At 34.8% G+C, this 14,993-nt stretch overlaps 1 pseudogene; it reads left to right on the top strand.

Annotated features, from left to right (window-relative positions):
- The first annotated feature begins 12,544 nt into the window (after window positions 1-12,544).
- On the top strand, window positions 12,545-13,107 carry LOC128215375 (uncharacterized; annotated as a pseudogene).
- Window positions 13,108-14,993: the final 1,886 nt, after the last annotated feature.

Genomic DNA, 14,993 nt, shown 5'->3' with positions numbered 1-14,993 from the left:
ACACAATAAACCATGTCAACTATAAAGAATCCAATGTACACTTTCAACAATCTGCTCTATGTACACAATAAAATGTACACCCCCTGTACACCATTAACTATCTGCTCCCTGGACAACACTATAATCTATAACACATGAAACTACCCTATCCCTGTACATTATAAACTATTCACTCACAGAACAGTCCCAGTACACTTTTGACTATCTATTCCTTGTTTTCAGTATGAGATGTATTCCGATTAAGCCTCGACTCCAGAGGTGGTTCGCATTCCTGACATATTCTTCAAATATTTAGGCTGTAATTTTGTCTCTAAGTCCCAGTACCATTAAGGATAAAATAATTAGAGAAAAAATAGAAATCTGTATAAAGCTATGATCAGGTCTCAGATAATGTTTGATTAAACCCCAAGGTTCTCACGATGCGTTTTTGGCTAAATTTGACCAAACAAATGAATGTCATGTGTCGCTAGTCATTTTGTCTTTTAACCTTGTTTCTAGTTCTAAACTATCAGCAGCGAATCATACAGAACTTATATTATAAGTTCTGTATGATTCGCTGCTGATAGTTTAGAACTAGAAACAAGGTTAAAAAAAAGTGACTAGCGACACATGACTTAACTAAGATTACAGCAAAAATCATGTGTACATAACACATCCATTTGTTGGCAACTATTGTGTTAATTTTGACAATTTGAAAACTGTTTTTAGATCTTTCATAAACCTAAAAATAACACAGGATGAGCTAATAAGATTTACATCCGTTTCAAAACTTATTAAACATACTGGCTTTAACATCTGATATACAATAAATGATCTCCGTCATTCAACAGTATGTATCGTGCTGCTTGTTCACCATTGAACCTCTTTGCTATAAAATACCATATAATAGTAAGTGATCATTTGTAACATTAAGTGTAAGCACATGCAAGTTAACAATATCCCAAATGTATGTCACACAGATGCGTAATTCCTATAAGTACAAGAGGCAGACTCAAACAGATATACCGCTCTTGCAGAAACTTTCTATAACTGCAGACAGTATGTAAGAGTATTAAATAACGAGTTCCAATAACGTTGCTGAAATGTCTTTGTGGCATCAAGTATCTACCTTTTGCTTTGTATCATAAGACAAATTCGCCTGGAACCTGCACATTCATGTCATGGTTCAATTGTGACCTAGGCTGAACATTTTGATTTGCGCCCCTCCCTCAGAACTGAAATGTATTTGGTTTAAAGTGGTGGAAGTGGGGTTTAAACGAAACTATTCCTAGTTCGAAATGATGCATTTTTGGAGTATTTTTAACTCCTTTTCTCCTGTATTGAAATAGAAAGTAAACAAAGATGATTTTTATGGGGGGGGGGAGCGTACATGGTGCGCACCACATTATCTGCTAGTGAAATTCTCTACTAAAATTGTGACAAATCAGTAAAATCTAAAATTTTAATGCTTTATATAAAAGTTAACAAACTTCTAAATTCTTTTTTTTGTTGTATAGCTGACGGATTATTTAAAATAACCCCACTTGAAAATTTATGTTTACCATATTTAAACAAGTAATTTAGTGAAAAAAAAACATCAGTTGCTATCATGAATTCATTGTGTACAAAGAGTGAAATGGACAATGTCTGTATTCTGTCAGTCTAAAATCTTGACATTTATCATCTTTTATTGAAGTATACACTTTAATTTCTGTTGCAATTATTTATTATTAAAATTGTCTAATTATTCATTGTTTTGATCATAGAAAACAATGGAAAAATATTTCCTAAAACCTTGAGTAAAAAAAAAATGAGTAAAACTTATCCCATAAATGAAGAATTATAAACATGTGTATGACCTTTTTAACAGTACAATTCAAAAGATAGTATTAAGATACTGTATACTTTTGCTCACTGAAATCGTTAGCAATATCTGCCATGTGTTTCCGTTTCAGATAGAAAAATCCGACCCGAGGGCACCTGCGTTGCCAGTTAACGAGGCTTGCCGAGTTACCGGCTACGCAGCGTGCCTGATGGTCGGATTCTTCCATCCGGAACGGACACGCATGATATATATTTTCTCTAGCATACCTTAAATTACATTTTGTTGTGAAGACAATACATAAAAAAGCACATGCGATGATGTTTATTGTCGTCATGACGCGCAATAATTTGTATTTACTGCATACATCAGTAAGTTCCTTCGATATCACGTCTTTTAAGATTTATTTTGTTTTGTTTTTAGGTATATTTTTGTAAAGTTAATGTTAATAGAACTCATAAATAAATAGATAAACTAATTAAATCTCATAGTAATGATTACATAAAGTGTTTAATAAAAGAAACAGGAAGTATTACGTCACAGCGCGTGACTTATCTGGCGTGGGGGATGCCAGATGCAGTTTTCCAGCAAGGATAAATTCACCGGGAATGCCTATCCGGTGTGCTAGAATTAACTTTTCAAATAACAGTTTCATGGCCATTCTTATGAATTTTGTCACTGTCATTTGGAAGAACTTAAATGAAATAAAAGTTTAAGCACATTAAAACTGTTTACTATATGTTAGATTTTGTGAATGAGCAATTTTTAAAATTCACTTTTTAAAGTTATTGTTCAATTAATTAAATAACTAGATGAAATGTGCAGTATTTCATAGTTTATATTTAAATCATGAATAATAGTCGCTTCAACTTTTATGGAAAAAATGATAAAATTGTATTATTATTTTTCATTTTGGCTTGCTATGTTATATAATTTGGTTAAAAACTATACATATATGGGAAGAAAGAGAGGTTTGGGGAGAAATTTATTTTGTATTTACACGTTTTGACCTACTGTACAGTATGGCGCGTTAATGACCTTCGTTAACTTCACAGTGACGCGTTTGAGTCGGTTTGTTCCGATTACAGTGGCACTTTAGAATCCTACGGTTCCCATTACAGTGGCGCGTTTGAGTCTGTAGTTTACCATTACAGTGACGCGTTACATTAGAGTCCTCCGGTTCCCATTACAGTGGCGCGTTAGAGTCCTCCGGTTCCCATTACAGTGGCGCGTTAGAGTCCTCCGGTTCCCATTACAGTGGCGCGTTAGAGTCCTCCGGTTCCCATTACAGTGGCGCGTTTGAGTCCGTAGTTTACCATTACAGTGGCGCGTTAGAGTCCTCCGGTTCCCATTACAGTGGCGCGTTTGAGTCTGTAGTTTACCATTACAGTGGCGTGTTAGAGGCCTTCGGTTTTATTTCTAGGGTGCGTAACAGGTCTTCGGTTATTTACAAGTGCGCGTCAGGGGCCTTTGGTTCCCTTGTAATGGTGTAATATTGACCTTCGGTTGCCATTACGATGGTGCATTAGAGTAAGTCGGTGCACGTTAGAAAAGGTCGGTTCCCTAACAGTGGCGCGTTAATGGCCTTAGGTTCTCATTACAGTGGCAAAGAAGAGGCCTTAGGTTCCCTAACAGTAGCACGTTGGAGACCTTCGGTTCTCTTACAGAGGCGCGTTAGAGACCTTCAGTTCCATTGCAGTGGCGCGTTAGGGGCCTTCAGTTCCATTACAGTGTCGCGTTAGAGGCCTTCAGTTCCATAACAGTGGCGCGTTAGAGACCTCCAGTTCCATTACAGTAGCGATAGAGGCCTTCAGTTCCATAACAGTGGCGCGTTAGGGGCCTTCAGTTCCATAACAGGTGTGCGTTATAGGCCTTCATTTCCATTACAGGTGTGCGTTATAGGCCTTCATTTCCATTACAGTAGCGTTAGAGGCGTTCAGTTCCATTACAGTAGCGTTAGAGGCCTTCAGTTCCATAACAGTAGCGTAAGGGGCCTTCAGTTCCATTACAGTAGCGTTAGGGGCCTTCAGTTCCATTACAGTAGCGTTAGGGGCCTTCAGTTCCATTACAAAAGCGATTGATGCCTTAAGTTCCATTACAATATAGTTAGGGGTCTTCAGTTCCATTACAGTAGCGTTAGGGGCCTTCAGTTTCATTAGAGTAGCGTTAGAGGCCTTCAGTTCCATTACAGTAGCGTTAGAGTCCTTCAGTTCCAATAAAGTAGCGTTAGAAGCCTTCAGTCCCATTACAGAAGCGTTAGAGGCCTTCAGTTCCATATCAGTGGCGCGTTAGAGGCATTCAGTTCCATTACAGTGGCGCGTTAGTAGCTTTCGGTTCTCATTACAGTGTCACGGTAGAGGCTTTCGGTTCCCTTAAAGTGGCACGTTGGAGACCTTCGGTTCCCTTATAGAGGCGCGTTAGAGGCCTTCAGATCAATTACAGTGGCGCGTTTAAGTCCGTTAGTTCTAAATACAGTGGTGCTTTAAAGTCCGTCGGTTCACATCACATTGGCGCGTTAGAGTCCGTCGGTTCCCATAACAATGGCGCGTTAGCGGCCTTCGTTTCCTTACAGTTGCAGGGGCCTTCGGTTCACTGGTAATGATGAGTTAATAACAATCGGTTACCATTACAGAGGCGCGTAAGAGAATGTCGGTTACATTACAGTTGCACGTAAGACAAGGTCGGTTCCCTTACTGTGGCGCGTAATGACATTCCGTTCACATTGCAGTGGCAAATTAGAGCCCTTAGGTTCCCTAACAGTGCCACGTTATTGGCCTTCGGTTCCCTTAAAACGGCGCGTCAGAGGTATTTGATTAACATAACACTGGCACACTAGAGGCCTTCGGTTCCCATGACAGTACATTAAGCGTCAGAAACCTTCAATTATCTTACATTGGCGCGTGAGAGGCCTTCGGTACCCTTACAGTGAAACGTTAGAGGCCTTTGGTAGCCTTACAAGGGCGCGTTAGAGGTCTTTGGCTTACATTACAGCAGTGTCGGTTAGTGATAGTAAAAATCTACTGCGGATGGGTTGATCGCGGATGGTGAAATATATAGGTTGCAGTGTCGCTCAGTAATTGGAATTTATATAGGATGGCACAATGTCATAAATGGTGAAATATATAGGTTGCAGTGTCGCTCAGTGATTGTAATTTATATAGGATTGCACAATATCATGGATGGTGAAATATATAGGTTGCAGTGTCGCTCAGTGATTGTAATTTATATAGGATGGCAAAGTGTCATGGATGGTAAAATATATAGGTTGCTGTGTCGCTCAGTGATTGTAATTTATATAGGATGGCACAATGTCATGGATGTCGAAATATATAGGATGCAGTGTCGCTCAGGGATTGTAATTTATATAGGATGGCAAAATGTCATGGGTGGTGAAATATATAGGTTGCTGTGTCGCTCAGTGATTGTAATTTATATAGGATGGCACAATGTCACGGATGGTGAAATTTATAGGTTGCAGTATCGCTCAGTAATTGTAATTTATATCGCATGGCACAATGTCATGGATCATGGTGAAATATTTAGGTAGGTTGCAGTGTCGCTCAGTGATTGTAATTTATATAGGATGGAACAATGTCACGGATGGTGAAATATATTGGTTGCAGTATCGCTCAGTGACTGTAATTTATATCGAATGGCACAATGTCACGGACGGTAAAATATATTGGATGCAGTGTTGCTCAATGATTATAATATATACAAAATGCTATCTTGCTAAATAATCAAGGTTGTACTATATTGACTAAATAAATGAAAGAAATCGCTACCGAATAAAGACCCAATGTGGCGACCTACGACTACGTATATACCACAACAAAAAAACCTATTACCTATTGCATTCTCGCCACTCATGCAGACGACATCGTTTGTATGTACGTATGTACTCGCAACTCAAAGACGGGAGATTATAATCAATACGCATTTGTTTATTCTGTAAAACCCTTTTTATATTTTTTTCGAAAGACTGCTTCTACAAAGGACTGAAATGGTTGAAATATCATGTCATTTTTTATTTAAATATTTTGTGTTCAACTTTTTGGTATTTCTTGGAGACGTATGTGTTATCAAGATGGAATGTTAAACCTTCAAATATATTTAATTATAAACGCTGTTGCACTCCTCTTTCATATGATACTTTAGATATTATCAACTTAACACATTCTTCATTTTCTTTTGGAATGAAATAAACAACGAATACGTGCAGTTTGACATTACTGTTTTTGAAACAGATATAAATTTTACTTAAACATCCTGAAATTTCTGAAACATAATATGACTCAGTGAATAAGAATTTTATCAAATACAGATCCATCGTTAGTAATATTTGCTTTATCATTGCATTTGAATGTCAAAATGCAAATATGACTTATATCGACAACGCTATAACTTATGTCTTCATTTTATGAATAAATCATCACATTCATAACATCAATAAACAATTTTAGTTATATTTCACCTCTTTTCCAATATCCAAATTCAAGCTAACCAAACAATATCCCTAAGCGCATCATGTGCTTAACAAGCTTCATATAAAATATGTGTGTAATTTCATATAGTTCTATCCAGCCAGAAGTATCAATTAAAATGTTAATCCACAGTTTTCCCAAACCAGTATTAAACAACCCCAAATCAACATCTTTTCCAAGTCGAATAAGTATTTAGAAAGCCAAATCGTGTTTCTGGAATGTGTGCCTTAAACCTCCAAATGGGGCAAAATCAAAGTGCGTATTGTAGCCAATAGGTACCAAGCAGCCCTCTTTATTCTTATTGCGCTTAACAAACGTCAAGCCAGAGCTAATTCACCACATAAAGCTACAATATACCAAAATTTGTCATGCAGTTACCATATACTGACTATTCTCACGTGCACTGTGTGTCCAAAAACATTTTTCCAGTCCACATTGTGCCAAACTATATTGGTTCTCAAGTTAATTCAGTACCCAGTTAATCCTGCTGATTGTTTTACAGTCTAGTGTCAAATCATCATGTGTTATTGACCTTGACCTCGAGTTAGCCCATGCAGCATGTAAATTTAAGGTTCACTGGGAATAAGAGAATAATTTTGAAATAAACAGTATTATATATTTAATATGTACCATATTAAGAGATGAATAGTAAATTAGATAATTATAAAATACATTTAGCTACAATATACCCAAATTTGCCAAGCATCCACCATAGACTGACTGTTCTCACGTGCACTGTGTGTCCAAAAACATTTTTCCAGTCCACATTGTGCCAAACTATATTGGTTCTCAAGTCAATTCAGTACCCAGTTAATCCTGCTGATTTTTAACGAGATGAAATTGTTTTATGCGCCGATGGGAGCACAGAACTTGGACATTTGTGAAGTTTGTGGGATAGGTTTTGGCTGCACGGGAGAAAACGATCGCACGTGGATGACTATAGTGAAATGGCTTTTTATGGACTATTGTCCTTAAGCTGCCATATGACCCTGCTCTCCCCAGTGTGAATTTTGAAGGTTATGATTTTCTTAAAGCTTAAGTAAAACGTCACAAAATGAGATATGTTTACGCTCTGAGGGAAGGGGCATAAGTGAGAAACGGACTTTTAAACTACGTTACCCTAAGAAATTACTTTTAAGTTATATCTGAACTATTTCTTCCATGTATAATGATCCTTTATGAGATAAAAGATGGCAAATCATTCGTTCATAAGCTCTATGAAGGTTTTTCTAATAATTCATACCGCGCGAATTGGTGTCGATTACTTTACTGTTAAAACGTAACATAAAAGCAACGTTTTTATATAAATAATATAATACTATAGTATAGTGCTGATATAAACAAAGTCATGTTATTTTGCTTGATGAAAGAGGTATGCAATATTTTAAATACGTATTAGACGATTTCATCATTACATCCCTAAACTTTCTTATGATTGTGCCGATAACGTTAAGCCTTGTGTGATTTACGTTACTTTTAGTTCTATTTTGCATAATAACGATTGATGCTGGTAAATTATGAATACCCTTTACATAATGAATCACTTTAATTATACACACATTATATTCTGGTTTTATTTCTAATTTGAACCAGTGATAAAACCTACGTAACCATGATTACATTACGTACACAAAATATTTGAATGTTTTTGTTAACTTTCATGTAGAAAATGAGTAAGATCAAATAGACTTGCAATCAATTAAATGTTAAAACACAATACTATAATATATTGTAAAAAGGCAAATAAAATATATATTCTTTATTCATATTCAATACAGCATGAACATTTATCAAAATGTAATTTACAAACATAAACATAAAATGATAAGTAGGTGGAAAAACTAAATTTTGTAAGATAAATAAGATTTAAAATTGTGCTGATGGAACGGGCCAGGCAACAATGGAAGAGTTCATTAATAATCAAATTGTAAACAAAACTGCCCTTTTCCTATGGTCAAGTTTCTTGGTCCTTAGAAACAGCTGATAGAATGCTTTTTAAAACCATGTGAATATGCACATTTATTTGTCGGCAATGCACCACTTCAAAGCCTACCATGAGTACCTGATATATTCGGAAAGCTCGTTGATTACCCTGATTTATTCAAATAAGTTGAATGCAAAATAGAACTGCGCCAACATTTTTGATATCTGGCCCCGAAACAAGAACTCCTACGGACTGGATGGCTTTTATCGGCAACAATGACATACTAGTAGCCAAAATATCATGTTTACTTTTCAACCGGTAAAACATGACAACTTTGCAGAAAAGTTTTGAGACCCTGTTGTTCTCAGAGAAATTTGTTTAAATCTTACAAGTCTTGGAGGTACCAATGTTGAAATATTTCACAAGAAGGCATTATTTCATCCTAGCAAGAGGCAGGCATTAAAATAAGATGTTCTTGTTAGATCTCCAGATAACCTCGTGGTTTGAGCGAGGTGTTACAGGTTTTTTTCATACTGGTGTAGGTCACAAGCGGCGATTTTTCTTTGGAAATGAAATTGGTCAAAACAAAGGAAAATATATTTGTTCAGTTAAATTAGCCATTGTGAACAAAGTGAGATATGACACATTCTGCAAAAAAGAACCTAGGTTCTTAATATTTCTCTCTGATCTCGTATAACAGTATCAACATAAGTTGTAGAGGACCCCTTTAAATGCATGATCATCAGGTCAACCACCAATTGTACGTCTGGTAATACGTCCATGAAAATTACCCACTATGACTTTGAGATTGAAAATGAAGTGGTAGGATAACAGTGCCAAAGTAGTATCGAATACGTGTGGACATGTCGTTAGATTGTTTCACAATAAATTATTAAAAGTTTGTGTACTAGGGAAGAAAACAATTACAACTCTGAAAAGGACGATGAGGAAGTAGAGGTTGATGATATGACTGGCATTGTATTTGAAGATGAATCTGATACAGACTAGAGCAGGATGTAGCTATTTTTCGAGCATATCGGTAGAACTGACACACTTATTCAAAATCAATACACATACATGTATAACAAACATTGATTTTGAGTGAAAACCCTTTTACTTTTGTAACTTGCACAATAATGCATTTTTGGAAAAATATTTACTGATAACACGATTGTAACTGTGTATTTAATATCCTTACACGCAGTTTTCTGAGATTGGTGAGAACTAAAGATTTACTGTGATTTATTTTCGTCCCATAAGATAGAAATTCCGTGTTGACTGCACCTTAATTTCAATTTACAGTCGGTATCCTTTATAAGAACAATTGTTTGCGGAATTCATTTATCATTTTTGGTTGATTAAAACATTTGTTTTATTTGTGGTAAATCATATTTGGGAGTATGAGTACACCTTTAAAAGCATTACGAACATACACAGAGGTTACTTGACTTCATTGATTGCAGATTTTTTCAAAACTTAACTATACAGTATGATTTTAAAAACGTGTAGACATTATGCAAAATTGGTTAGATGTATGAGCATTACAATTTGTCACGTATTTGACACATAATATTAACAAATGTCACGTTGATTTAATGTAATGTAAGAGACCTACATGTAAAGGAGCACACGAGGGTGTACAGCAAATTTCTAGACTGTGATTTTTAACATATTGTGTACAATTATAATTATATAGTCCCGTTGCATGGTTAATGATATTCTTGTTAACACTGGTAACGTAAACTACAATTGACAGATGCAAAGGTATTCCCATTTAAGAATGGAATGGATATTTCTAGTCCATTAACATAAAATAATTAAGAGTGGTATGTTATGACTTATCGAGGCAAATGTCAAGTCATGTAATTGAAGTTTGAAGTAAATTATTTTATAAGCAGATTGGTATTTTTGTCATAAATCTTTAATTTAAAGTTCAAGTTGTTCATTTTGTTTTGCAATTTAATCTTGCATAACAAATTAGTGTTGTGATGTGAAAAGTGTGCAGTTAATAAATCTAGTGCTGTTTACTTTAGAAATTGTGTTTAACGATTTTTTTTTCAAAGTAACTATATGCACATTCATCAGAAAATGTGATTGTTCTTCTGAATAATATTTGTAATTCGCCTTTGTGCCATAAACAAGGATCACTGTATGGATAGGATTGCAAAAGGACGATAAAATAATTTGTTTAATATGTAAGCATAGTCAACATACCTTTTTGATGATGTAACGTGATATAAATGGAAAAGTTTAACTTGACATTATGTCATTTTCATCAGTACTGTCTGAAGTTTAATGGTCAATCAAAGATTTCTCATAAAAAAGATGCAGATTATTTTGATGCTTGATTTTCGTCATAAAATATTGCAAGTTATGAAGAAACGTAAATTAGAGCATAATGAGCCATTTCACATCTTTGTTTTTAGCTGAAAAAAATATTTGTGTGTTTTGTGTTTAGTATAAACGCACTTTAAAATGCTGTAGTTTCCAAACGCCTCAACGGCCAAGGCGTAATCATATCTTAAAATGTTTGTAAGATGATACACTTTCATAAAATCACGGTCTACAGATTCCTCCATTTCCCCTCATAGTCTATTAATATTGCTATTGCTGTCCAAATAAAATATGAGGACATAAAAGTCCTACAATTTCATTACACTGATATGAAGAGCAAACTCCTACACATCCTAACAATATTTCAATACACTTGTAAGTAAATACTCCTGGTTCTGAAAACATTGTACACAACTATAATATGGATATAACACTTAAAAATATACAAGCCTTGTTTCAATACACTTATCTGCATATACTGTATATAAATATAATAGATCAATGTATTTAAAGCTTGCAAACTAGGCTGCCTTAACGTTGTACCATCGTATATTTTCTTATTTCAGGTTCATGTTCAGCAACCTGAATTAACAATCAGAAGTTTTTCTAATATTCATCTCCCATTAAAAACTGAGCAAATTTGATTCATACCGTGGTATTTTCATATCAGTATAAATAATACGAATATAAACACCAATGCAAAAAACAAACATATTGTAATGAGTGATATTTTGTTTATTTTCGACGTGTTGTATAGTTTAAGGAAAGTAAAACTTTTATCTGTATTTCAAAAACAAAAATGTCATACAGCACGTATGCGTTGTTTATGTCGCCGCTAATGTTTTTGTCAACCAATTTCAAAGTGTTCAACATCAAAGTAATTATTTGCCTAACGTATCTAAAATTTAATCAGAAAGCTCGCGACAAAAACAACCATACGAGAGTGGAAAATATATTGACATGTTACAAGTCACAGATTTAATCAACTTTAATTAACATACTCAAGAATTCAGCTGGGCTTGTTCAATAAAATTAATTTAATAACATGAGATGTAAACATGATTTCATGTCTGCACTATTAGGAACATAATAAAAAAAGAAGTTATGTCTTATTAAATGTGTTGACTAAAAGACCTACTTTAATTTACCTACTACAAAAGTAAAAATGTCTTTAGCCAATATCGGGTATTATTTAAAGGTACTATGCAGCCTTATTTTAAATTTTTCGGTATAGGTTCTATTCGGCATCATATTTTGATTGGCAATTTTCTCACGAAAATTTACGATCATTTTACCTGTTTCCGAACGGTATATTACACTACATTTCATACCTGTACGGAAAATGACGGAAATATTTCCGGAAAAATACAAAGTCGATGATCAGACTGTGACGTCACAGTCGTGAATCCAAAATGTCTGACAGCGAGAATTACACAACTGACGGAGATGAATCGATTGATTTTTCGGATATTAGCTCGTATGACGCTGAAAATAACATTGTTCCATATCAGTGTGAACCATCAAATAGGGATGATTTAATTGAAGACGACATTAATCGTCTAGATCTTCACGACGGAGATAATGGAAATCGAATTGGCAACACGAACTGGTAATCTAAAATTACTAAACTTCAATTTGAACTTCTTTATTTATGCGAAATCAATACCCTAAAATGTTAAAAAGCAAATTCAATTTTAATACAAGTTTGGTTGTAAATCATTCAGTGTCATTGTTTTTATATTTTGTAATTCATGTGACAATTAAAATGTCGTGTAATTTAACATTTGTCAAAACTGAAATGTCTGAAAATACATTAACGTGACTATCTTTACTAATATTTTCATAACTTTTGCTTGGTTTATAAATTAGTTTGTACATCAAATTTCTAATCTAGATTATCATTTATACTCCCATATCCAGCAAAAGAACTTGATTATAGTAATTCTGTAGTTTATTTGATGATTTAATTGTTTAAGGTGCAGATGCAATAGCTGTATTGCTATGCAAACTGGGCGGGAATCGGTATGCTGCCGTGATATTGAACAAACAAACTTCAAACTGGATGTGTTTAATGAAGAAGGCCATGACATTGAATGTATAACAGACCACCCCGGGTTTGGCACTGTTTGCCGGGACCGCTATGTGCCAGAGACTGCATACTACCAGTACAGACAGCAGTATGGAGTGCCGCAACAAGAAGATAATGAGTAAGTCTTAGTTGTAAAGAAGAAATAATCAATGCATGTGGTTCAAAATTTATTACATTCTGTCAGTCACTAGAATGCTTGCGCACGATATTTTAAGAACTTCATTTTGTTTTAATATCATCAATAACCGCATATAAAAATTACCCCCCTATAATTGGGAAAGAGTTACTTGGATAATTTCACATTGGTTTGACATCTTATTTTGCAGGCAACAGATATGTGGCATATTGACAGTTTGTCAGATGGTGTTGGGGATATTTGGGAAGAGAGGTGCGTGTTGTACTTCCATCATGTGCAGTTCAAAGGATTAGGGCACAGTTTCCATCACAGCAGTATGAGGGATTTCAGGACTCATAGGCAGTCATGACAGATGTTTGCGACATATTGTTTGCTACTCAAGTGTCAGATTTCAATTTTACTATTCCAATATTTTACCACAAGTGTTTTGTGTTTTTTTTTGTGTTGAATCAATTGAAATAAAGTGTTTGACTGTTTGGATTACTTTTGCATTTGTTTGGACTATGAATATGATTCCTTAGTGCAAGACCATGCCAATATTTAATATCCATCATATATGCATGAAGCATTTGTTCCATGTTTTGGTCACTCCTTAGTTAAATGAGTAAAGCTTGTAATGACAACAATTAAAGGGTCTATCTGACAAATTATTTACAAGTGGAAGTTATTTGAAGAAGAGCACTTTGACATATCCTTCAAATAATTCAAAGTTGTTTGAGTCGCCACAGCCCATGTGATAGGGACCTAATGGCAACTACATTAAACTTGATCCATTGCAATGCAACAGTTTTAGTTTTAAAATCGAATGATCACCTTGTCTACTTTGACGTATTGCCCTCTATCCACAAACTGAGTTTCATGAACTAGCTTTGATACTTCTTGAATTATCACAGGAACATATTGGCTATATCTTTAATGTCAAGGGCAATAACTCGCTCTGATGAAAAAATAAACTAACGTGCATAATCTTCATATTGTCCTCTATCCACATGCCAAGTTTCAACAACTTAGCTAGAGAACTTTTTTAGTATTCCAAGGACCGATAATTGTTTCCATCAACAGCTTTATTTTTATATTTCAAGTCAAGGGCCATATTTCTGCATACATTTACCTGAAGAAAACAAACAAACAAATGTGTATAATCTACGAACTGCCCTCTTTCCACATATGTTTCATTTAACTTGGCTTTGATACTTTTTTCCCTATCACAGGTTCAAATTGGCTATATTTTTATAATCCAGGGCCATAACTCTGCATAACTTTGTCTGACAAAAAAAAACTAACATGCATATTGCCTTTCCACTTACTAAGATCATTGACCTTTTATACTTTTTGAGTTATCGGTTGACTGAGATTTTTGTGGGCGGACTGAGGATAAACCTTGAGCCCCGTCAGATGAAACCGGTAGGGGACTAAAAGAAAAATATCATGTGGTATGGGTTTAGGTTTGTAATTTATATTAAGGATGATTATTATTTCAAACAATAAAAGCACCAAATGGTATGTACAACAATTCTCTAGGAAAACAAGGACTAAAATGGCAAGCATGCACTTAACAACGGAAAACAATCAATCTAAACTTTTGAAACCAGATCAAGAGGCTGGATAAGAAAAAACCCAAAAGGTATTGTTAAATTATACAGATACTATAAAGTTATTTTTAAGTAACACTATTCAAAACTTTAGTGAAAGTATAATACAAAAAAAAACATTCCACTGTCACAAAGATTCATTAGATTATACATGCAACCACCATTACAGGAAATAATATTCAATTATGATACCGCTTATACATGTACTGTTAAAAAAGGAAAATTCCAAATTGTTGACAAATCTTAGGATATATTCAAACAGTCACAATCTATGTTGTTTCTTATTCCCCTACACTAATATTTAAACCTTTTGTTTTTGCCTAAACACCTTGTAACCTCAACCTTGGTTGGCTTTCTTTTCCCTGATGTGAGGGGAGGTGGGGCTGGGGTTGACATTTTGTTTTTTCACCACATAATTCCATACACATGTCGAGAAGTTCCTTTACATAACCGAAGGTCATTTCATCATTCACAAACTTGACTTATGTTTAGGAAATATAATCTTCAGGTTGAACTTTCCGTTTTTTGATATTTTTTTTTACCTCTTTGCACATTTTCAGTGAAATGTAAAGCTGCCAGGTATTGGCGACACATTTGTCCGTGAAAGGAATATGCTGTCATTTTTGGTGCAAA

The sequence above is a fragment of the Mya arenaria genome, chromosome 13 (genome assembly GCF_026914265.1).
Source record: "Mya arenaria isolate MELC-2E11 chromosome 13, ASM2691426v1".
Classification (NCBI taxonomy): domain Eukaryota; kingdom Metazoa; phylum Mollusca; class Bivalvia; order Myida; family Myidae; genus Mya; species Mya arenaria.
Note: the sequence above shows the minus strand (reverse complement) of the source record. Positions and strands in the feature narration are given on the sequence as shown.